At 44.8% G+C, this 26,402-nt stretch overlaps 1 pseudogene across 1 annotated transcript; it reads right to left on the reverse strand.

The window, feature by feature from the left end:
• Nucleotides 1–248: 248 nt before the first annotated feature.
• Nucleotides 249–25,291, reverse strand: LOC311139292 (2-hydroxyacyl-CoA lyase 1-like; annotated as a pseudogene). The gene is made up of 23 exons: nucleotides 25,193–25,291; nucleotides 24,763–24,850; nucleotides 17,562–17,637; nucleotides 17,331–17,403; nucleotides 17,065–17,142; nucleotides 16,790–16,888; nucleotides 16,382–16,490; nucleotides 15,447–15,582; nucleotides 15,024–15,099; nucleotides 9,257–9,342; nucleotides 9,026–9,098; nucleotides 8,760–8,837; nucleotides 8,485–8,583; nucleotides 8,077–8,185; nucleotides 7,333–7,468; nucleotides 6,852–6,958; nucleotides 4,802–4,885; nucleotides 3,960–4,061; nucleotides 3,411–3,565; nucleotides 2,344–2,502; nucleotides 1,923–2,028; nucleotides 1,623–1,829; nucleotides 249–411 (listed from the first exon to the last, which is right to left on the reverse strand). The product of its transcript is annotated as a 2-hydroxyacyl-CoA lyase 1-like (transcript).
• Between the last annotated feature and the right edge of the window lie 1,111 nt (nucleotides 25,292–26,402).

Here is a 26,402-nt window from a genome sequence, read left to right on the forward strand (position 1 = left end):
CATTTTGTCACAAATCTACATCTTAATCATGGTATAAATTTACAAAATCAAAAATGTAATACTACCGTGTAGTAAATGTGACTTGATTAAAACATTTCATAGAAACATTATTTTTTAGATACAAAAACACATTAAATGAGTGACAGCTGTCACTGTCTCCTAACACCATGTTATAGAGAGAGAAACTTCACTGACAAGGGCTGCATACCAAATGGCACCCTATTCCCTATTTAGTGCACTACTTTTGACCAGGGCCCATAGAAAATGAACCTTATAGAGAAGAGGTTGCCATTTGGGACGTACCCAATTTCTCCATCAGGTGGGAGAAGGAAGCAGGTCTTCCTCACTGTCCCATACAGCAGACCTCTCCTCTTGGGGCTACAGGTTGGAGCGAGTCAGCCATGGAAACTCCTAAGAGACACAGACAGACAGACAGACATACAGACAGACAGACAGACAGACAGACAGACAGACAGACCATGGACAGTCAGGAGAGGAATGATAAATGACGTGGTTGGATGCAGTCAGGCTCATGTGTCAAACTCATTCTACGGAGGGCCGAGTGTCTGCAGGTTTTTTCACTCCTCCCTTTTACTTGATTGATCAATGAAGGACACTGATTAGTTAGGAACGCCCTTAACCTGGTTGTCTATGTCTTAATCGGACAGGAAATAACAGAAACCAACAGACACTAGTTTGACAGCCCTGTTCTTAGGCAACATTAGCATTCAACATTCAGGTGAAGTGAGCTGACCGTAGCTACCTTGATGGTACAAAAAAGGTTCCATCTAGAACCTAAAAGGGTTCTTCGGCTGTCCCCATAGGGGAACCCTTTGAAGAACCCTTTTTGGTTCCAGGTAGAACCCTTTAGGGGTCCATGTAGAACCCCTTTCCACAGAGGGTTCTACATTGAGGGTTATACCTAAAATAATTGTCCTATGGGGACAGCCAAAGAACACTTTTGGAACCCTTTTTTATTAAGACTGTATATATATATATATATATTATTTTTTTTACCCCTTTTTCGTGATATCCAATTGGTAGTTACAGTCTTGTCCCATTGCTGCAACTCCCCTACGGACTCGGGAGAGGCGAAGGTCGAGAGCCATGCATCCTCCGAAACACGACCCTGCCAAGCTGCACTGCTTCTTGACAGACTGCTCGCTTAACCCGGAAGCCAGCCGCACCAATGTGTCGAAGGTAACACCGTCCAGCTGGCGACCGAAGTCAGCTTGCAGGTGCCCGGCCTGCCACAAGGAGTCACTAGAGCGATGGGACAAGGAAATCCCGGCTGCCCAAACCCTCCCCTAACCCGGACGACGTTGGGCCAATTGTGCACCGCCTCATGGGTCTCCCGGTCAAGGCCGCTTGTGACAGCCTGGGATCGAACCCAGGTCTGCAGTGACGCCTCAAGCACTGCGATGCAGTGCCTTAGACCGCTGCGCCACTCGGGAGGCCCCATTAAGAGCGTATTTGATGACTGCAGCCTTCCAGGACCAGAAATAAACAACACTTTCTTACACATTATAAACACTTTCCTACACTAGATACACATCATAAACAACACTCGAACTGGCTTTGAGGTCTTGATTTGAATTTGCCTGGTATAGACCAGGGAATACCTGTTGCTTCCTGTCTGAGGAGGGGTCTATGAGGACGTTGAGGAGACTAGGTCTCTCCCAGTCACTGAGGCTGAGCTGTAAGGCACTACGCAGCTCCTCCTCTGTCCGCACCAGGAACCCTCGTCCTCCAAAGGCCTTCATGATCTCGTCATTGCGGGCTTCAGGCAGCAGGGTCACAGGGGGGAGAGGAGAAGATGACCAACATACCTTCACTAGAGGGAATCCTGACCTGGACATAACCAGTCAGAGTAGGCCCAGTCCCACATTGACCTTTAAACCCAAACCCCTATGTACTCACACAGTGGTCAGATCTCCCATCTTCCCCATCATTTCCCACGTCGCTGCGTCCACTCCGCTGTAGATCCCATTGTTGTTGACCACGATGATGACCACTGGGAGTTTATACCTGGTCAGAGGGAAGAGCATCAATGACCTGGGAAAGCATCAATGGCCAGGGAAAGCATCAATGGCCAGGGAGAGCATCAATGACCAGGGAGAGCATCAATGACCAGGGAGAGCATCAATGACCAGGGAGAGCATCAATGACCAGGGAGAGCATCAATGACCAGGGAGAGCATCAATGACCAGGGAAAGCATCAATGACTAGGTTAGGTGGTTGACACTTAGGGAAAATTGATAAAAATTGTATTCTCCTATGCACCGGACCGGTGAATACTACAAGCACGTTTTGCTATGCGAGAGAGACCTTGACTGAACCAACCTGCACATGGTCTCCACCTCCATCCCAGAGAATCCAAAGGCACTGTCCCCCTCCACACACACCACCCTCTGGCCTGTGTTCTGGTTCCTCTGCACTACTGCAGCCGCGATGGCAAAGCCCAGACCCACCCCCATCGTCCCGAAGGTACCAGCATCCAACCTGCACACACACACACACACACACACACACACACACACACACAGACACCAGGCTGCGTTAATAAGAGTTCAGTGTGTGTAAAGGTACCATAGTTGGTGTGTGTGTGTGTGTATGTGTTAAGTAGGAAGCAATGAACAACATCTGGGGGGGTAAGATAATAAAAGAGTCCATCTAGTCAGCCTGTCAGTCAGCACTACATTGAGAAGTCCTCCAGTCAGCCTGTCAGGCAGCACTACATTGAGAAGTAATTTAGTCAGCCTCTCAGGCAGCACTACATTGAGAAGTAATCCAGTCAGCCTGTCAGGCAGCACTACATTGAGAAGTAATTTAGTCAGCCTCTCAGGCAGCACTACATTGAGAAGTAATCCAGTCAGCCTGTCAGGCAGCACTACATTGAGAAGTAATTTAGTCAGCCTGTCAGGCAGCACTACATTGAGAAGTAATCCAGTCAGCCTGTCAGGCAGCACTACATTGAGAAGTAATTTAGTCAGCCTCTCAGGCAGCACTACATTGAGAAGTTATCCAGTCAGCCTCTCAGGCAGCACTACATTGAGAAGTTATCCAGTCAGCCTGTCAGGCAGCACTACATTGAGAAGTAATTTAGTCAGCCTCTCAGGCAGCACTACATTGAGAAGTAATTTAGTCAGCCTCTCAGGCAGCACTATATTGAGAAGTCATCCAGTCAGCCTGTCAGGCAGCACTACATTGAGAAGTCATCCAGTCAGCCTGTCAGGCAGCACTACATTGAGAAGTCATCCAGTCAGCCTGTCAGGCAGCACTCCATTGAGAAGTCTTCTCAGGGAGAACTATCAACAGATCCCAACTCATTCCTACTTGTCTTCAGGGCAAAGGCACAGGATACTTGGCGGATTTGACCTTTGATCTCTGTGTGAGGCGGCATGCCTTGCCTGTGTCGAGGAAGGTAGTTGTTCAACATGGTGCGCCCGATGTCCATGGTGTTGGCCCCCTCACTCACGATGACACAGTCGTGGGGCAGCAGCTGGGAGATGTGGTGGAACACTTGGTAGTAGTTCATGGGTGTTGTCGACTGTAGAGCTAACGCCTGGAGAGAGAAACACAATCAAATCAGGGGTGGTAGGTACCCAAACAGCAAAGTTGTTGGACCTGACCGGACGGGATCATACATGCCTATGACAAGACTCAGAATACATCTGTACCATAATGTCTTCTACCTGTTGGATTTAAGAACAATACTACATCTGTACCATAATGTCTTCTACCTGTTGGATTTAAGAGCAATACTACATCTGTACCATAATGTATTCTACCTGTTGGATTTAAGTGCAATACTACATCTGTACCATAATGTATTCTACCTGTTGGATTTAAGTCAAGTTATTTCACAGATAACAAAGAGTCAGTAATACAGACACAAAGGCAGAATCTAACTTGCTTAGGTCACAGATCACAGGTCACAGACGGACACACCAACACACCTTTGTCACCTTTGTCATAGCAACCATCTTCTCTTTCAACGTGGTCCACCATTCTGTATCAGCTGGATACCTCCTGCCATCTTTGTGAACGTACTCCAGGAGCTGAACGTAAAGATGAGGAGTAGAAACTAAACAAACTGAATAAAGTACAGATGTAGGATCTTAATTTGATCACCTTGTTGCAGGAGAACTTTCCTGCAATGCAGGACATTTAAAACGTGTAGTGTATTTGAGGTTTAAAAAGGCTTCTGAAGTTTGTACTCTTAGAAATGTCAGACATCATTTTCCCTATCAACCCTTACATAAATGTCCATTAATTATAATCCATATAATAACTCACATTGCTGTGCTGCAGGACAATCAATGCTTGTTTCTTAAAAAAAGAATATGCAGATATAGGGCAGATATTAGATGCCTGTGTTGTGTTATCTGCTTGACAATAGCACTGATTTCCCCCAGGACTGAGTTGTGTTACCTGCTTGACAATAGTATTGATGTCCCCCAGGACTGAGTTGTGTTACAGGCTTGACAATAGTATTGATGTCCCCAGGACTGTGTTGTGTTACCTGCTTGACAATAGCATTGATGTCCCCCAGGACTGAGTTGTGTTACCTGCTTGACAATAGTATTGATGTCCCCCAGGACTGAGTTGTATTACCTGCTTGACAATAGTATTGATGTCCCCCAGGACTGAATTGTGTTACCTGCTTGACAATAGTATTGATGTCCCCCAGGACTGAGTTGTGTTACCTGCTTGACAATAGTATTGATGTCCCCCAGGACTGAGTTGTGTTACCTGCTTGACAATAGTATTGATGTCCCCCAGGACTGTGTTGTGTTACCTGCTTGACAATAGTATTGATGTCCCCCAGGAGAGCAGCAGCAGGTTGCACGTTGTTCCCCATCTCCTCAGCACACAGATCAACCTTGACATTGACCTTGACATAAATAACGTATGTGGAACGTTACTACAACATACCAGCAACGACACGACAGGAAGAGCGCCGTGCGTGACACATGTAACAGCAGCTGGAGGAGTGGCCAAACCTCAAGCTAAACACAACAGAAATAACCAGGCACCACCACATAATGCTAAGGCTGACACACACACGTTCCCTTTTATAAACCGGGTGACTCGAGCCCTGAATGCTGATTGGCTGAAAGCCGTGGTATATCTGACCGTATAACATGGGTCACGTTGAGGGAGGAGGTCAGAGACCTGGCCGTGTGGTGCCAGGATAATAATAATATGCCATTTAGCAGACGCTTTTATCCAAAGCGACTTACAGTCATGCGTGCATACATTTTTGTGTATGGGTGGTCCCGGGGCTCGAACCCACTACCTTGGCGTTTCAAGCGCCGTGCTCTACCAGTTGAGCTACAGAGAACTACAGTTGAGCTACAGATAACAACCTCTCCCTCAACGTGACCAAGACAAAGGAGATGATTGTGGACTACAGGAAAAAAAAAAGAGGACTGAGCACGCCCCCATTCTCATCGACGGGGCTGTAGTGGAACAGGTTGAGAGCTTCAAGTTCCTTGGTGTCCACATCACCAACGAACTATCATGGTCCAAACACACCAAGACAGTCGTGAAGAGGGCACGACAAAGCCTATTCCCCCTCAGGAGATTGAAAAGATTTGGCATGGGTCCTCAGATCCTCAAAAAATTATACAGCTGCACCATCGAGAGCATCCTGACTGGTTGCATCACCACCTGGTATGGCAACTGCTTGGCCTCCGACCGCAAGGCACTACAGAGGGTAGTGCGTACGGCCCAGTACATCACTGGGGCCAAGTTTCCTGCCATCCAGGACCTCTATACCAGGCGGTGTCAGAGGAAGGCCCTCAAAATTGTCAAAGACTCCAGCCACCCTAGTCATAGACTGTTCTCTCTGCTACTGCACGGCAAGCGGTACCGGAGTGCCAAGTCTAGGTCCAAAAGACTTCTCAACAGCTTCTACCCCCAAGCCTTAAGACTGCTGAACAGCTAATCATGGCTACCCGGACTATTTGCACTGCCCCCCCACCCCATCCTTTTACGCTGCTGCTACTCGGTTAATTATTTATGCATAGTCACTTTAACTCTACCCACATGTACATATTACTTCAACTACCTCAACTAGCCGGTGCCCCCGCACATTGACTCTGCACCGGTACCCCCCTGTATATATAGCCTCCCTACTGTTATTTTATTTTACTTCTGCTCTTTTTTTCTCAACACTTTTTTTGTTGTTGTTTTATTTTAACTTTTTTGTTAAAAATAAATGCACTGTTGGTTAAGGGCTGTAAGTAAGCATTTCACTGTAATGTCTGCACCTGTTGTATTTCGGCGCATGTGGCCAATAAAATTTGATTTGATTTGATTTGAAATGTATTTTGACTGTTCGAATTACGTTGGTAACCAGTTTATAATAGCAATAAGGCACCTCTGGGGTTTGTGGTATATGGCCAATATACCACGGCTAAGGGCTGTATCGAGGCACTCCGCGTTACATCGTGCTTAAGAACAGCCCCTAGACGTGGTATATTGGCCATATACCACACCCCCTCGGGCCTTATTGCTTAAATATAGATGTACTGTACAGAACTAAGACAGCCATGACATTATTTGAAGAGACCACAAAGACTTACAAATACTTATAGAGAAGCTATATAATTGATAGACTAAATCCAATAGACTGAGTCAAATACCTTTATACCTGGTTACAATGAACTGTAGTTCACTATGAAATGACCTGTGACTAGGGTTGCAAAATTACAGTTACTTTCCCAAAATTCCCAGAAATCCCTGTTGGAAGATTCCAGAAATCAGAACGGAATAAGCAGAAAATCTGGAATCCGAAAAAAAGAAGGAAAAAAAAGAAACCCTACTGGTGACCTTTGACCTAGCTGGATGACCTTTACTTGGGGGTCAAACCTGGGGGGAAGGCCAAAGTGCAGGATCCAGTTGAGTCTGGCACCAAGTAGGCACCACAACATCAGACTGGAGCAGAGCTCTGCAGTCCCCACCAAGACCATAGAACCAGGAGGATAGGAAGAGAGGAGGAGGAGGAGGAAGAGAGGAGGAGGAAGATAGGAAGAGAGGAGGAGGAGGAGGATAGGAAGAGAGGAGGAGGAGGATAGGAAGAGAGGAGGAGGAGAGCAGGGACAAAACAAAATGTAATGAAAAGAGGCTAGTTATAGGAGTAGTGTAGTTGTTTGATTGACACCAGTTTACATTGACATGACCTGGCCAGGAGAGACTAGTTATAGATAGGGATTTCAGGACTTTCCTGGTCCATTCAAATGGTCAGGGAAATTATTGGTCCTACTTATACAGTCAATGGTCTGTACATGAATATGATGCCAGCTGAGAGAAGGAGAGGCTGACCTGGAGCGGGCAGCAGCAACACAGTTGGGGTGATCGTCAGGCAGCACCCCTTTACCCATGGGGGTGGGCAGGAAGGGCAGGTCACACCCCTCCACCAGCTCCTTCAGAGCCCCCTCTGCTCTTCAATGGGCTGCACCTGCAGAGGGACACAGACAGAGGGCACTGCCACATGGATTTCAACAGACTGGCCTTCACAACTGGGATGCATTCAGCTGAGCAAAACGTTGTGCAACGTTCAGATAGAAATATAGCATGTAGAACGAACGTGCCTCTCTCGGACAGGTAGAATGAGAAATCATGTCAACAACATTTGTCGACTGAACGTGGCCCAGTTTTCAACTGAACCGTGGTACAGTGCTATATGTGTTACAGTGCGTCTCACCTGGCTATTGATCTCTCCTGGACAGACGCACGTAACATAACTGGAAGTAGCGTCTGTCAACAGAATGGGATGTGACAACTTTGTTCCGGTACGCTGATTTTTCACCACTAATCATTTGGACAAATCCCGATTTCGCAGGTGCTCGCATCTTTTCAATTTCAGAACGGGAGGGGACATTTGGCCCATAAACTTGCCTGAAACTTGCAGAGAGTTTCCGTTTAGGGGGGTGGAGAGTTCGCAAGTGGCGTTAGTATCTTTCTCTTAACATCTCCCCAGACCTTATCCAAGTATCTGACACAATTATGCAAGATTTTAGTTCTGTTTCCCCCAGATTATATGGCTATTAAAAAAGCAATGCCTACCTTTGCCAATGATGAGTAAAGGCCGTTTGGCTCCTTTCAGGACCGCCAGTGCTTCTGTGATCGCCATATGGTCAGCCATACTCACAGGAGGAGGTGGACTACAGGGCACCTCTCTGACAAAGGTAATAATAAATAATAGGTCAAACATTAAACATGTTACCTAGCAACTGTATTGCATATGTAAATAAATCATGAAGGTCTATCGAGGCTTATTGCTATTCTCTGATGAGAATATTTTGATATAGTGCTATATTTTCAAAGTAATTTAATTTCTGGTTCACTTCAGACGTTAAAAGGTATAACAAAATAAAATAAAAATGACTACGGTGATGTGAATTCAGAGGTATACATATTCAACAGTAACGCATTAGTATACATTTTAAATGGATGAAAGACAGTGATGGCCACTAACCTGGCTCTGCTCCTGTCCAATTTAGCATTGACCATGTCCCCAGATATGTCTACGTATACAGCACCTGGACGTCCATACATGCTAGTGCGTGCTGCCTTAGACAGACCAAACACCCTTCCATTCAGATCAATTAAGGCTGTGCTGTGCTCTTATGAAGCAGTTAAGGTACCTTGCTAAGCTGGAAAATTAGAGGTCAGAAAACAGACAATTGCAGGTGATACCAAATGATATGAAGAGGACTACACAGAGGGAGTCAGAGTAGACTGTATACCTTCTCTACCACTGAGGAGATCATATCCAGACTGCTAGACCTAGCAGAGAACTTACTGTACAATCTGCATGCCTCCACCTGACAGAGAAAGAGGACCACAAATAACAAATGATTTCCTCTTTCAGCAATTAAACTGCTAGGGCCAGTTTCCCAGACAGAGATTCTCTATTGAGTTTGCTTTTTAGGTCATGACTAGGCTTAATCTGTGTCCCGGGATACCATCCCCTAATGTTCAATAGTCATAAATGTCATGGTTGAATCGGTACCTGTGGAAACTCTTGAAACGCCCCAGTGGTCTCTTGGTTTTTATCAGAGGAGCCTCCAATAACAATCACAGGCCTACAGAGAGAGAGGTATCACACAATGACATCAACTGACAAGCTGAGATAGTTTGGAGTCCTCAGATCATTTTTTGCAGTGTGCGGATAGCATCCCTTCTTTTGAAAGGCCACTGAACATGAGTAGTAGGGTCTTCTGTTTGTGGAGTTCTAGCATACCAGCAGTTCATGTTAGCATTGGCCATTGCACCAAGTGAATGGATGAGTCCCGGTCCAGACACAACCAGACATGCACCTGGACTGGAGAGGAACAGACAGACAGAGGGAAAGACAGGAAGACAGGCAGACAGACACACAAAGGGTCAGACAGACAGGCAGACATAATTAGCAATGCAAAAAAGCTATGAAACTGACCCTCACACACTACACGCTCCTGTAGTCTATGTAAGGGTAGTTAATATCACATGATTTGGGGAGAGCTGGTTTAGTAATAAAAAGGTGGCTTAGGGCTTGTTCATTGCGCATTCCCACATACTTGATTCCTGAGGCTTGAGCTGCCATAGCTACTTCAATGACTGGAACACCAACTATTCCAAACATATATTCTACATTCTGTAGAGAGATACATGTAGATACAGTATATTTACATTTTTTAAAACATTTTTAGTCATTTAGCAGACGCTCTTATCCAGAGCGACTTACAGTTAGTGAGTGCATACATTTTCATTCTGAATTGTATATGAATTGTTACAATGTAGTTTAGATTTTCTTTGCATTGACACACACATTGGCATGCATCAACAAGGGTGTTAACACAGAGCTGCCAACTCTCACGCTTTCGCCGTGTGACACACGTTTTTGCCTGTTTTCACACGCACTCACGCCACACATCCAATTTCTCAAGCAAAAAAAATCGGCAGAGACTCGTTCGTTCCTTTTTTCAAACTCCCCGACGGTAGATGGCGCTGATGAGCGCCAATGAACCATATGTGCTGCACCCCGAAGTTAGCGACAGAAGAAGAGATACCATTGCCGTGAAAGTCAACATAAGATGAGCAGGTCACTACCTTTTTTTTTTTTTTGTCATTTAGCAGACGCTCTTATCCAGAGCGACTTACAGGAGCAATTAGGGTTAAGTGCCTTGCTCAAGGGCACATCGACAGATTTTTCACCTAGTCGGCTCGGGGATTAGAACCAGCAACCTTTCGGTTACTGGCACAACGCTCTTACCCACTAAGCTACCTGCCGCCCTGAAGAAGTCTGATAAGAAGCTGAGCTGAGACTAGGTATGTAACAATGAAATGTCGTCCAATTGAATACTCACTCTCTTAAACTTTAAATCTTGAAATAAATTATTTGTTTGTGCGTGTGAACATGATTTAGTGTGGTGAATGTAAACTCAGCTGATTTCGAACAGGTAAGATGTATTCCAAAGAATTTAACATAAATACAGGAAATGTGTGCAATAGAAGTAGGTATGTTTTTGTAACTGAGAGTAGAGTTATTAAACCAACATGACCATTTTAATTGTTTAAGGTTTCAAAGATGTCCCGTAAGAGACCTTTGCCAGGACAAAAGCGAAACCTTTTATTTTATTTAAAGAACCAGCCAAGTGAGAAAAGACAGACAAACACACTGACAGAACAGCCAGAACGATTGATAGAAACGACAGGACAACAGACAGAGGAGCAACACAAAGGACAGAGAGAGCAGGAGACAGGACAGACTGACAAACAAGCAGAGGAGCAACAGACAGGACAGATTGACGCACATGCAGAGGAGCAACAGACAGGACAAATAGAACAACCAACAGGGCAGATGGAAGAAGACACAGAGGGACAGAAAGAAGAGACCCCCCCAATCCAACAGCAGGGCCAGAAGAGTCGTGCTCTGGCTGGAGCAGCAACATATAGATCCATTTTCAAAAATGAGTGGACCTCTTCATGGCCATTTATTACCAGAGGGAGCCTCAACACGCACTACTGGTGTGCAGTCTGCCGTATTGAAAACTCATGTTGCCACCAGGGTGTGACAGATGTAGTGCGCCATATAAAAAGCAAAAGGCCACCAAGATAAGCAACGAGCTCTCCTGTCCACAGCCACAATATCCCAATATGCAATGGCCGTTCCATCTGTTGGGGGTATGTCTGCACAAGAGGTTAAGGTATGATATGTGTAATGATTCTGTCAAGGTTCAATCAAGAGTTTTGTGTTCTAGTTGATCACGGTAAAGTCATGGTTGATAGTTTTGACTAATTTGTGGTTTGTATTTCAGTGTAATACAGTCCAGTTTTCTTAATTTGAGATCTTAGTTGCTGAATGTGTTTTTTACCTGTGCCCTATTATCGCAGGCGTCTATTTTAAATAAACTATGGTCTTTTGGGAGCATCAATAAAGGTTGACCCACACTGCTCAGGCAGGGGAAACTGCTGGGGTTGGTGAGGGGGACGGGCAGGAGAAAGACTTGAAACCCCAGGCTGCAGTAAACTCGCTCTGATAGATTCTCCTATCTCTGAACCAATCTGCTTAATAAGGTCACTAAGCTGACTCGGAGGCATCCCATTATCACCGAGTACTGTGGATGATGGTACTTCAAAAGACAGAGGTGGGATACCCTGGTCAGGTGGAACAAACAGCCTACCCCTCCCAGTGCTTGCAAACTCAGGACTAGCAAACGCTCTACTCCCAGGAGCTGACTGTACAATTGGTGTAAATGGAAGGACACCCCTCCCTCTACCCACACTAAAATCCCCAGCATAACACGTCTTATGGATTTGAGAATCTTCCATGGCTCAACAGAGCACTAAAATACAATGTAATTTAGTGCATTCAAATACCAAAAAAAATAAATGCAATAAACAAATTCATCCAAAACATACAAATAAGCACGAATACCTGTATCTAATGAATATGCTACATTCACTTTCACTGTTTACAGTATATATTCACTTACAGTAAGCCATCAACAAATTCACATGCGCAGGTCGTGCACCTCATCCACATGCACAGCTCCGGCGGTCGGCTTGAGCTGACCAGTCGGCAGGTCACGTAATTAGGACACTGCCACAACTGGAATTCTGATGGTTGGATAATTTTTATTCGACCTGCACACGAAGAGACAACACACAATATGTTAGCTCTTGGTGCAGCCACAGCTCTCGGGCACCTTGCTAGTTGAAGGTCAGGCAAAAGAGAACAGGTGCTGCATGCACACATTCAGTGCCTAACAACACACTATACAATACAAGTAAAATGATATACAACATAATTCTGACAAAATAAATGACATACCTGTACACGAAGAGACAACACACAATAGCTTAGCCCTTGGTGCAGCCACAGCTCTCGGGCACCTGCGTGAGCACATAGAAACTCACTGTCTAATCAGAGACTTCAACACATTAGTTCCCACAATGAGTTCATCAACCTGCCCATCAACAATAAGCACTGGGACTACATAACAGAAGCCATAAAGTTGCATTTTTAAGTCACACATGCCCACTGGGCTAGTTTGTTCCCACCACAACCCACCAGGATGATGTCTGAAGGAGCTAGAAAGTTCCCCTCTACCACTCCTGCCTCCCTCAACCGAGGTACAATATCTGCGCGCAGAGTAGTAGCCATGGACCCACTATCTAACATCCCCTTCAGCTCAACTTTATCCTGTACTAGCACAGTGGTGTAAAACAAACTGTCATTCTGAGTAATTCTCATTGTGTTCTGAAAAATGACTGTGTTGTTCTTGGGTACTGACTCACAAAAGTAAGAATAAACAGATTGGATATCATCATCAGTGGAGGAAAAATAAGAATGCCCCACATTGCCCTCATTTAGCAGACGCTCTTATCCAGAGCGACTTACAGTTAGTGCATACGTTATAAAAAAATGTCATACCCCCCGTGGGAATCGAACCCACAACCCTGGCGTTGCAAACACCATGCTCTACGAACTGAGCCGGCCATTCCCTCCACTACCCTAGGCGACGCTGGTCCAATTGTGCGCCGCCCCATGGGTCTCCCGGTCGCGGCCGGCTACGACAGAGCCTGGATTCAAACCAGGATCTCCAGTCCCCCAGGACTGTGTTGTGTTACCTGCTTGACAATAGTATTGATGTCCCCCAGGAGAGCAGCAGCAGGTTGCACGTTGTTCCCCATCTCCTCAGCACACAGATCAACCTTGACATTGACCTTGACATAAATAACGTATGTGGAACGTTACTACAACATACCAGCAACGACACGACAGGAAGAGCGCCGTGCGTGACACATGTAACAGCAGCTGGAGGAGTGGCCAAACCTCAAGCTAAACACAACAGAAATAACCAGGCAGCACCACATAATGCTAAGGCTGACACACACACGTTCCCTTTTATAAACCGGGTGACTCGAGCCCTGAATGCTGATTGGCTGAAAGCTGTGGTATATCTGACCGTATAACATGGGTCACGTTGAGGGAGGAGGTCAGAGACCTGGCCGTGTGGTGCCAGGATAACAACCTCTCCCTCAACGTGACCAAGACAAAGGAGATGATTGTGGACTACAGGGAAAAAAAAGAGGACTGAGCACGCCCCCATTCTCATCGACGGGGCTGTAGTGGAACAGGTTGAGAGCTTCAAGTTCCTTGGTGTCCACATCACCAACGAACTATCATGGTCCAAACACACCAAGACAGTCGTGAAGAGGGCACGACAAAGCCTATTCCCCCTCAGGAGATTGAAAAGATTTGGCATGGGTCCTCAGATCCTCAAAAAATTATACAGCTGCACCATCGAGAGCATCCTGACTGGTTGCATCACCGCCTGGTATGGCAACTGCTTGGCCTCCGACCGCAAGGCACTACAGAGGGTAGTGCGTACGGCCCAGTACATCACTGGGGCCAAGTTTCCTGCCATCCAGGACCTCTATACCAGGCGGTGTCAGAGGAAGGCTCTCAAAATTGTCAAAGACTCCAGCCACCCTAGTCATAGACTGTTCTCTCTGCTACCGCACGGCAAGCGGTACCGGAGTGCCAAGTCTAGGTCCAAAAGACTTCTCAACAGCTTCTACCCCCAAGCCTTAAGACTCCTGAACAGCTAATCATGGCTACCCGGACTATTTGCACTGCCCCCCCACCCCATCCTTTTACGCTGCTGCTACTCTGTTAATTATTTATGCATAGTCACTTTAACTCTACCCACATGTACATATTACTTCAACTACCTCAACTAGCCGGTGCCCCCGCACATTGACTCTGCACCGGTACCCCCCTGTATATATAGCCTCCCTACTGTTATTTTATTTTACTTCTGCTCTTTTTTTCTCAACACTTTTTTTGTTGTTGTTTTATTTTTACTTTTTTGTTAAAAATAAATGCACTGTTGGTTAAGGGCTGTAAGTAAGCATTTCACTGTAATGTCTGCACCTGTTGTATTTCCGCGCATGTGGCCAATAAAATTTGATTTGATTTGATTTGAAATGTATTTTGACTGTTCGAATTACGTTGGTAACCAGTTTATAATAGCAATAAGGCACCTCTGGGGTTTGTGGTATAGGGCCAATATACCACGGCTAAGGGCTGTATCGAGGCACTCCGCGTTGCATCGTGCTTAAGAACAGCCCCTAGACGTGGTATATTGGCCATATACCACACCCCCTCGGGCCTTATTGCTTAAATATAGATGTACTGTACAGCACTAAGACAGCCATGACATTATTTGGAGAGACCACAAAGACTTATAGAGAAGCTATATAATTGATAGACTAAATCCAATAGACTGAGTCAAATACCTTTATACCTGGTTACAATGAAATGTAGTTCACTATGAAATGACCTGTGACTAGGGTTGCAAAATTACAGTTACTTTCCCAAAATTCCCAGAAATCCCTGTTGGAAGATTCCAGAAATCAGAACGGAATAAGAAGAAAATCCGAAAAAAAGAAGGAAAAAAAAGAAACCCTACTGGTGACCTTTGACCTAGCTGGATGACCTTTACTTGGGTGTCAAACCTGGGGGGAAGGCCAAAGTGCAGGATCCAGTTGAGTCTGGCACCAAGTAGGACCACAACATCAGACTGGAGCAGAGCTCTGCAGTCCCCACCAAGACCATAGAACCAGGAGGATAGGAAGAGGAGGAGGAGGAGGAAGAGAGGAGGAGGAGGATAGGAAGAGAGGAGGAGGAGGATAGGAAGAGAGGAGGAGGAGAGCAGGGACAAAACAAAATGTAATGAAAAGAGGCTAGTTATAGGAGTAGTGTAGTTGTTTGATTGACACCAGTTTACATTGACATGACCTGGCCAGGAGAGACTAGTTATAGATAGGGATTTCAGGAGTTTCGTGGTCCGTTCAAATGGTCAGGGAAATTATTGGTCCTACTTATACAGTCAATGGTCTGTACATGAATATGATGCCAGCTGAGAGAAGGAGAGGCTGACCTGGAGCGGGCAGCAGCAACACAGTTGGGGTGATCGTCAGGCAGCACCCCTTTACCCATGGGGGTGGGCAGGAAGGGCAGGTCACACCCCTCCACCAGCTCCTTCAGAGCCCCCTCTGCTCTTCCATGGGCTGCACCTGCAGAGGGACACAGACAGAGGGCACTGCCACACGGATTTCAACAGACTGGCCTTCACAACTGGGATGCATTCAGCTGAGCAAAACGTTGTGCAACGTTCAGATAGAAATATAGCATGTAGAACGAACGTGCCTCTCGGACAGGTAGAATGAGAAATCATGTCAACAACATTTGTCTACTGAACGTGGCCCTATTTTCGACTGAACCGTGGTACATTTACATTTTAGTAATTTAGCTGACGCTCTTATCCAGAGCGACTTACATGAGCAATTAGGGTTAAGTGCCTTACTCAAGGGCACATCAACAGATTTTTCACCTAGTCGGCTCGGGGATTAGAACCAGCGACCTTTCGGTTACCGGCACAACGCTCTTAACCACTAAGCTACTTGCCGCCCCGGCTGTGGTACAGTGCTATATGTGTTACAGTGCGTCTCACCTGGCTATTGATCTCTCCTGGACAGACGCACGTAACATAACTGGAAGTAGCGTCTGTCAACAGACTGGGATGTGACAACTTTGTTCCGGTACGCTGATTTTTCACCACTAATCATTTGGACAAATCACGATTTCGCAGGTACTCGCATCTTTTCAATTTCAGAAGGGGAGGGGACATTTGGCCCATAAACTTGCCTGAAACTTGCAGAGAGTTTCCGTTTAGGGGGGTGGAAACTTCGCAAGTGGCGTTAGTATCTTTCTCTTAACATCTCCCCAGACCTTAACCAAGTATCTGACGCAATTATGCAACATTTTAGTTCTGTTTCCCCCAGATTATCTGGCTATTAAAAAAGCAATGCCTACATTTGCCAATGATGAGTAAAGGCCGTTTGGCTCCTTTCAGGACCGCCAGTGCTTCTGTGATCGCCATATGGTCAGCCATACTCACAGGAGGAGGTGGACTACAGGGCACCTCTCTGACAAAGGAAATAATAAATAATAGGTCAAACATTAAACATGTTACCTAGCAACTGTATTGCATATGTAAATACATCATGAAGGTCTATCGAGGCTTATTGCTATTCTCTGATGAGAATATTTTGATATAGTGCTATATTTTCTAAGTAATTTAATTTCTGGTTCACTTCAGACGTTAAAAGGTATAACAAAATAAAATAAAAATGACTACGGTGATGTGAATTCAGAGGTATACATATTCAACAGTAACGCATTAGTATACATTTTAAATGGATGAAAGACAGTGATGGCCACTAACCTGGCTCTGCTCCTGTCCAATTTAGCATTGACCATGTCCCCAGATATGTCTACGTATACAGCACCTGGACGTCCATACATGCTAGTGCGTGCTGCCTTAGACAGACCAAACACCCTTCCATTCAGATCAATTAAGGCTGTGCTGTGCTCTTATGAAGCAGTTAAGGTACCTTGCTAAGCTGGAAAATTAGAGGTCAGAAAACAGACAATTGCAGGTGATACCAAATGATATGAAGAGGACTACACAGAGGGAGTCAGAGTAGACTGTATACCTTCTCTACCACTGAGGAGATCATATCCAGACTGCTAGACCTAGCAGAGAACTTACTGTACAATCTGCATGCCTCCACCTGACAGAGAAAGAGGACCACAAATAACAAATGATTTCCTCTTTCAGCAATTAAACTGCTAGGGCCAGTTTCCCAGACAGAGATTCTCTATTGAGTTTGCTTTTTAGGTCATGACTAGGCTTAATCTGTGTCCCGGGATACCATCCCCTAATGTTCAATAGTCATAAATGTCATGGTTGAATCGGTACCTGTGGAAACTCTTGAAACGCCCCAGTGGTCTCTTGGTTTTTATCAGAGGAGCCTCCAATAACAATCACAGGCCTACAGAGAGAGAGGTATCACACAATGACATCAACTGACAAGCTGAGATAGTTTGGAGTCCTCAGATCATTTTTTGCAGTGTGCGGATAGCATCCCTTCTTTTGAAAGGCCACTGAACATGAGTAGTAGGGTCTTCTGTTTGTGGAGTTCTAGCATACCAGCAGTTCATGTTAGCATTGGCCATTGCACCAAGTGAATGGATGAGTCCCGGTCCAGACACAACCAGACATGCACCTGGACTGGAGAGGAACAGACAGACAGAGGGAAAGACAGGAAGACAGGCAGACAGACACACAAAGGGTCAGACAGACAGGCAGACATAATTAGCAATGCAAAAAAGCTATGAAACTGACCCTCACACACTACACGCTCCTGTAGTCTATGTAAGGGTAGTTAATATCACATGATTTGGGGAGAGCTGGTTTAGTAATAAAAAGGTGGCTTAGGGCTTGTTCATTGCGCATTCCCACATACTTGATTCCTGAGGCTTGAGCTGCCATAGCTACTTCAATGACTGGAACACCAACTATTCCAAACATATATTCTACATTCTGTAGAGAGATACATGTAGATACAGTATATTTACATTTTTTAAAACATTTTTAGTCATTTAGCAGACGCTCTTATCCAGAGCGACTTACAGTTAGTGAGTGCATACATTTTCATTCTGAATTGTATATGAATTGTTACAATGTAGTTTAGATTTTCTTTGCATTGACACACACATTGGCATGCATCAACAAGGGTGTTAACACAGAGCTGCCAACTCTCACGCTTTCGCCGTGTGACACACGTTTTTGCCTGTTTTCACACGCACTCACGCCACACATCCAATTTCTCAAGCAAAAAAAATCGGCAGAGACTCGTTCGTTCCTTTTTTCAAACTCCCCGACGGTAGATGGCGCTGATGAGCGCCAATGAACCATATGTGCTGCACCCCGAAGTTAGCGACAGAAGAAGAGATACCATTGCCGTGAAAGTCAACATAAGATGAGCAGGTCACTACCTTTTTTTTTTTTTTGTCATTTAGCAGACGCTCTTATCCAGAGCGACTTACAGGAGCAATTAGGGTTAAGTGCCTTGCTCAAGGGCACATCGACAGATTTTTCACCTAGTCGGCTCGGGGATTAGAACCAGCAACCTTTCGGTTACTGGCACAACGCTCTTACCCACTAAGCTACCTGCCGCCCTGAAGAAGTCTGATAAGAAGCTGAGCTGAGACTAGGTATGTAACAATGAAATGTCGTCCAATTGAATACTCACTCTCTTAAACTTTAAATCTTGAAATAAATTATTTGTTTGTGCGTGTGAACATGATTTAGTGTGGTGAATGTAAACTCAGCTGATTTCGAACAGGTAAGATGTATTCCAAAGAATTTAACATAAATACAGGAAATGTGTGCAATAGAAGTAGGTATGTTTTTGTAACTGAGAGTAGAGTTATTAAACCAACATGACCATTTTAATTGTTTAAGGTTTCAAAGATGTCCCGTAAGAGACCTTTGCCAGGACAAAAGCGAAACCTTTTATTTTATTTAAAGAACCAGCCAAGTGAGAAAAGACAGACAAACACACTGACAGAACAGCCAGAACGATTGATAGAAACGACAGGACAACAGACAGAGGAGCAACACAAAGGACAGAGAGAGCAGGAGACAGGACAGACTGACAAACAAGCAGAGGAGCAACAGACAGGACAGATTGACGCACATGCAGAGGAGCAACAGACAGGACAAATAGAACAACCAACAGGGCAGATGGAAGAAGACACAGAGGGACAGAAAGAAGAGACCCCCCCAATCCAACAGCAGGGCCAGAAGAGTCGTGCTCTGGCTGGAGCAGCAACATATAGATCCATTTTCAAAAATGAGTGGACCTCTTCATGGCCATTTATTACCAGAGGGAGCCTCAACACGCACTACTGGTGTGCAGTCTGCCGTATTGAAAACTCATGTTGCCACCAGGGTGTGACAGATGTAGTGCGCCATATAAAAAGCAAAAGGCCACCAAGATAAGCAACGAGCTCTCCTGTCCACAGCCACAATATCCCAATATGCAATGGCCGTTCCATCTGTTGGGGGTATGTCTGCACAAGAGGTTAAGGTATGATATGTGTAATGATTCTGTCAAGGTTCAATCAAGAGTTTTGTGTTCTAGTTGATCACGGTAAAGTCATGGTTGATAGTTTTGACTAATTTGTGGTTTGTATTTCAGTGTAGTACAGTCCAGTTTTCTTAATTTGAGATCTTAGTTGCTGAATGTGTTTTTTACCTGTGCCCTATTATCGCAGGCGTCTATTTTAAATAAACTATGGTCTTTTGGGAGGATTAATAATTTTTAATTTCTTACAGACAAGAAGGGCTGAGGTCAAAATGACAGCTGGGTTGGTAGTTCACAACGTCCCCCTAGCCTTTGCGGACCACCTGGGGCCTCTCCTAAAATAATGTTTCGGAGATTCGAAGACAGCGCAGGAGTACAGGTGTGCCAGGACTAAGTCATCCTGCATTACCAATGAAGCACTCGCACCATATTTCACACAGGAGCTTGTGAAGGAGATGAAAAAAGCCCCGTATACCCTTGTTACGGATGGGTCGAATGACACTGGTATTTCACAAACTATTTGAGATTTTTCTCATCTGCAAAACATGTGCTTTGTGTATTTTTAAACATCTAATAACATGAACATCTGTATGATTCTAACTTGTCATTATAGGAGTGGAAAAGATGAACCCGCTTACTGTCCGGGTCTTCATGGGCAGCAAAGTTGTCCACCAGTTCTTAAATATGTGCACAACAAGTGGGAGGAGATGTGGGCCAGCAAGTGAGATCTTCACCAAAATTAACTCCACCATAGAGGAGCATGGCATCCCTTGGGAGAACTGCATTGGTCTCTCAGTTTACAATGCAGCTGTGAACATTGGACCACGTAATCCCATTGCCTCTAGGGTGCTCCAGAAGCATTCCAACACCTATATTCATGGTTGTCCTTGTCATGTGGCACATAACACCGCCAAAGCTGCAGGAGTGGGATTTTTTAAAGATGTTTTAAAGTGAGTTAAGGCCTGATTTATCTTTACATGTAACTTTTTATTTGTATCCTAATTACGTGCATTGACTGAATGCGTTACGATTGATTTATGCATTGCAGGTGTCCGGTTTTGATTTTGAGGATATGGTAGTGGACATCGGTTACTGGTTCAAGGGTAGCTCAAATCGGAAAGGATACCTGTCAGGTATGCATGTTTGATACTATTAAGTGTAATACTGAAATGCTGAGCTGTAGAAAATATATGATATGGATTTAATGTCTAAAACAGAGTTTTGTGAGCTCCATGAAGCGGAGTACATGGAGGTCCTCCTGCATATCTCGGTTCGTTGGCTAAGCCTTGAACGTTGTGTGACCAGGATCCTGAGGCTGTATGAACCTCTGGCCAGCTACTACAAATCTGCTAGTATGGTCATCAATTTTCAATTTCATTATGCAGCAACTACATGGATTGTTAGTCACATACTTGTATCAATGACAACCTCTTGTTTTGTGTTATTTATTGATTGATTCAAGATGAAAATCAGGCCAGGTTCAAGAGACTTGTGCAGACATTCACTGTCCCCATGACAGAAGTGTACCTGCTGTTCTTCCAAGCCACCGTACCAACTTTCACTTCTTTCAACTTGCTGCTTCAGAGAGAGCAGTCATCAAAATTTTTGTTACATGATGAGGTGGGATTGGATTTTGCAGTTTTTTTCCATTCTGTGTTTCTTGCTGATATCTGCAGGGGTCCTCTAAAACAGGTTTCACCTACTATTTTTGTAAATGTCTGTTATAGATGGTGAAATTCGTACGCAAGCTATGTTCCAAGTTTATGGTTCCAGCAGCTCTGCAGTGCCATGAGGAGCCTTGTGAAATTGCCTTTGAAGAAAAGGCTAACCATTTACCAGGTTAGTATTTGACTATTATTATGATCAAACACTGTGATATGTGATATTTAGCCTTGTACATTATACCGATATGCTGTATTGGGTTCACAACCAGGGCTAAAATTAACAGATTACTCGACGAGGGTGACATCACACCACAGCAGGTGGATTCATTCCATGAAGCTGTGTTGTGTTTCCTGACAAGTGCTGTGGACTATGCACTTAAGAAGCTGCCACTGGAAGAGCCACTGATCAAGCACGCACAATTTGTAGATGTACGGCAGAGGGCTGAAAGTGACATCGAAGATGTCCTGTACTTTGTTGAAAGGTTCGTTTTTTTTCTCTAATTATTGTCTTTCATCTTAGCTAAAATACCCTGTGTTTTATGATGAGGTGTGTTCACTCCTAAACTGCACATGAGATATTCTTATGTGGCTTCTCCTCAAAGATGTGTATGAACTGCTGCTGGTTGATGACTATATACCTAAAACGTAACAACTTGTAACTCTACTTTCATAAATAGGTTTCCCCATCTCCTCCCATACCATTGGCCAGAGGAGCATGACCTTCTGGGTGAGGAGTTTCTAAATTATCAGACCATGCCAATGATATCCCTGCAGGACTGAAATGGAAAGCTTCTGGGCTGAAATGGCAACCCGGAAGCATAATGTCATTTTTTTTTCCTTTTTTGTCTTTTCTTTTGGCAGGTGTGGCTTGGCTACATCTGTTGCTTAAAATTGTTGCATGCATATATGTGTCATGCATGTTTCAAATTATGCATGTTTTTATCTGAACTTTGTTAATGGATCAACCTACAGTATATTCACAGTATTAATCAATAAAAAATCAAGGTATGTTTTTCCATTGTGTTTTGGTGCATTTTCCATAGGTGACAGGAGCCAAAGAATTCGAGAGGCTTGCTGCCGTCGCCAAGCTTGTCCTGGTGTTGCCCCATGCAAACGCAGATGCTGAGAGGATGTTTTCAGTTGTGGGACTGAACAAAACCAAGAGAAGAAACAGCCTAGCATTGGATGGCACCCTGTCCTCAATAATGACCATAAAGATGGCCAATCTGGAGCCCTGCTTCAAATGGGAGCCCCCCTCCGATATCATCAAGGCCTCCAAGAAGGCCACAGGCCAGTATAACCATGCCGACAGATCATAGACAAGAGGCCCATTTGAGATGAGCCAGGTCTGCGCAGAATCGATTACCAGCGATCACCGCCCAATGCATGCTGGTTAGATTTGTGTCCGACTTGATCCCGACTTTCTCTGACGTCATGCACACGCGGGCAACGATAACCTCATGAGATCAAGGCAGCCGCAGTTCTGAGATGCAGGCAGTGCAATTGCTTTTCACCGACTGCAGGACCCAGGCGGACCCAGGACAAAAACTCACTATGTTAACATATGCTATTCCACATAAACATCTAAATGTTTTTCTACAACAATATGAATAGTTAGCTATACCAGTGCAATGACCTATGGCACACTTTCACAACTCGTAGTGCTACATTCTCACTGCCAAGGACATGATCAGCGACTAATATATTCTTAGCAACACGGTTACACAGTATAACACTGTTTTATATAAATTGCACACACTTCACCTGAGCTTTTAGTGCCTCTGCAATGAGCTGAGCCCCAGTCACATCTTCCATTATTATTGTCGAGAAATCTGTTCAAAGTGCAAACGCGGTTAGCAATGCTTTCTTGGACTTGTTGTTCAGTAGCTTATAAATCGTGTTTAGATCTCTTGCAAATCATTAGTTTTTGTCTGCTTTCCAGCATGCATTACATGAGTAGCTTTTTCTTCTTCAGTGGGGTTTATAGACAGTTGGCATCCAACGTTATGGTGCATTACTGCCCCCTATTGTACAGAAGTGTGGACATGAGCCGTGCAATAGCAGTCATGAATATTTAATAAACTAGTAGCATTTTTCTTTTTTTATTGCAAGAAATACATAATAAGCCCTCATTATGTGTTTATAACTGCACTTAACTTAACACTTAACTCAATTAAGTCATTATGAGTGTATGACAGTATGAAAAAAAATAAAAATTATGCACTCACTAACTGTAAGTCGCTCTGGATAAGAGCTTCTGCTAAATGACTAAAATGTAAAATGTAAATGACTTGAGTGTATGCATTATAGATATAGGCTTTTTTTTTTTTTTTTTTTTTTTTTTTTTGTCATTTAGCAGACGCTCTTATCCAGAGCGACTTACAGTTAGTGAATAAATATATATATGTATATATTTTTTTTTACTGGCCCCCCGTGGGAAACGAACCCACTCCCCTGGCGTTGCAAACGCCATGCTCTATCAACTGAGCTACATCCCTGCCGGCCATTCCCTCCCCTACCCTGGACGATGCTGGGCCAATTGTGCGCCGCCCATGAGTCTCCCGGTCGCGGCCGGCTGCGACAGAGCCTGGATTCATAGAAAGTGTTACAAATGTTCTCCTGTCATCTTATAGGAGATCCATTCATGGATTTAGTTATGGCTTGAGAATGTGACTGGTCTACGGAGTTCTCCTTTATGTCTGTCTTTGTATGTGACAACAACTTTTCTGTATTATGTGTATTTCCACAATCAATAATCATAAACGGTACTTCACTATGAATACTTTTGACTATGTGATTTGAAGTACTTTACCGTTATCTTGCACATACATGAAGACTACTATAGACAGAAATCAATGCAGTAATGTTTTATTAAATAAAGGCTCTGATTAAAATATAATATTAATAAAATCAGGCATTTGGCTAATTCTTCTTCCCAGAAGCTCCTCTGAATGGTTTGGAGATGGCTCTGGAGAGAGCGTGTAACACCCTGACTATGAGTGGGCGTTTACGGGACTGGGACTCCTGGGGAGCAGGGGCCGGTGTGGTTGTCAGGTCCTCCTTGGGAGGGGAAGTGGATGGAACCTCTGGAACCTCACACTCAGCATCTGTCATAAGAACATTTCATAATCAGAAAATGAATGTGTGTGTTTGTGTCTGTCCGTCTGCCTGCCTGTCCGTCTGCCTGCCTGTCCGTCTGCCTGCCTGCCTGTCTGTCTGTCTGCCTGCCCGTCCGTCTGCCTGTCCGTCTGTCTGCCTGTCTGCCTGTCTGTCTGTCTGCCTGCCTGTCCGTCTGCCTGCCTGTCCGTCTGCCCGTCTGCCTGTCTGTCTGTCTGTCTGTCTGTCTGTCTGTCTGTCTGTCTGTCTGTCTGTCTGTCTGTCTGTCTGTCTGTCTGTCTGTCTGTCTGTCTGTCTGTCTGTCTGTCTGTCTGTCTGTCTGTCTGTCCGTCTGCCTGCCTGCCTGTCTGTCTGTCTGTCTGCCTGCCTGTCCGTCTGCCTGTCTGTCCGTCGGTCTGCCTGTATCTGTTGTCACTGTTTTAACAAGCTTGTCATAGGGTGATACATCAATATGACATTATCGATGCTTATCACTTACCCTGTGAAATATGAGTCTCTCTGAGACGTTTGGTAGGCAGTGCATCCTGTTTAGGGTGGCTCTTCGGTTCCCCTTTTGTCTTGAACAGCTGTTGACAAAACACATCAGGACAACTGAGCCTGTGTAAAATACAGAGTGTGCATCCCAAAATGCACCCTATTCGCTACGTAAGGCACTACTTTTGAAAAGGGCCCATAGAGCGCTGGTAAAAAGTAGTGCACTATATAGGGAATAGGGTGCCATTTGGGACATAGCCATTGACTCTCTCCCATGTGTATTAGGATTGCATTACAGCGTCCTCACTCAACCTCCTAAAGACAATGACAACAGTTTTGTTCTAATGCTGAGAGACAATAGGGGTGTAGTGAATCTGTAGGGTAAAATTCAGCCCTGCCTTACAGATGTAATCTCAAAACACAGAGCACCCTACCTTAATCATGATCTTTGGAAACTTATGCATTTTCGGTAGGAAACGCCACTTCCTGTTCTTCTTAGTCTCTTCCCCTCTGGCAGAGGGAAGGCGGGCCATGCCGTCAGCCTTTACATCAGCCGGGCTAAGGCTCCTGGCAGGGAATTCCTCAGTAGCATTAAGGTCAGCTACAACACCATGAGTGATGTCACTTGTGGCATTGCTGGTGTCTGAGTGAGAAGAGCACGCTAGTGTGACCGACCTGTGTACAATAACTGGGAGAAGAGGACGCAGCCATTGAAGTCAGTCACTGCATCCCAAATGGCATTCTCTTCACTTTATAGTGCACTACTTTTGACCAGGACCCATAGGGTCTGGTCAAAAGTAGTGCACTAAATATGGAAGAAGGTGCCATTTTGGACACAACCAGTGAATTTTACATCATAAAACGCAATGTATTGAGCATCATGTTACAATTAAGTCCTATGCAGATGAAAAGAGGTACTTTCACTTACCATCCTCCATTGTAGACTTGGACACATAAGTCAGGCTGTCCATCACCACGTCTGTCATCAACTTGATGACCTGATCCAAAACCATTTCAGCTGATGGTGGCAAAGGCCTTCCCATACACTGCCCCAGGAGTCTCCTAACAGAAGTCTGGGCAAAGTTGTAAATGAGCTCTGAGGCATCGTCCTTTGACAGCTTCCTCAGGGCTGGTTTAGGCAGCGCTGGTTGAGAGAGGCTTCTGTGGCCAACCATGGATTGAAGCTGACGGTTTATGGTTATCTCCTGAATGAGACCATGGACCTTTGCGATCAGGTTGCCAGATGCACCTTGAAGGGCTTCAACTGACAGGAGCCTATCCAGATGTTCTTCTGCTGAAGTCATCTCTGGGTCGTCCGTCTTCAATGTGTCCATTATAGTTTTCACTATGATATTGGTGTCAGATATGTTTATTTCTTGTTGGCTCACAAGCATTGACCGTGAACCTGTCTCGTCCATTGCGATAGAGGTATGGGATTCTGTCCTTGTGATCTCATCGGCAGCGCTCATGTCAGGCAACTGGTCAAGGCTCTCCAGTACAGAGTCTAACATGTTAGTGGCTATCAGACACTCCTCACTTGCAATCTGCCCAACAGATGAACTCTCAGAGTTGGCCACTCTACACTTGATCACATTTAGGATCAAGCTGAGCGTCTTCTTTGCAGTTTTGCTAAAGCCTTCTTGG

Source organism: Coregonus lavaretus (genome assembly GCF_964263955.1).
Source record: "Coregonus lavaretus genome assembly, chromosome: 13".
Lineage (NCBI taxonomy): Eukaryota > Metazoa > Chordata > Actinopteri > Salmoniformes > Salmonidae > Coregonus > Coregonus lavaretus.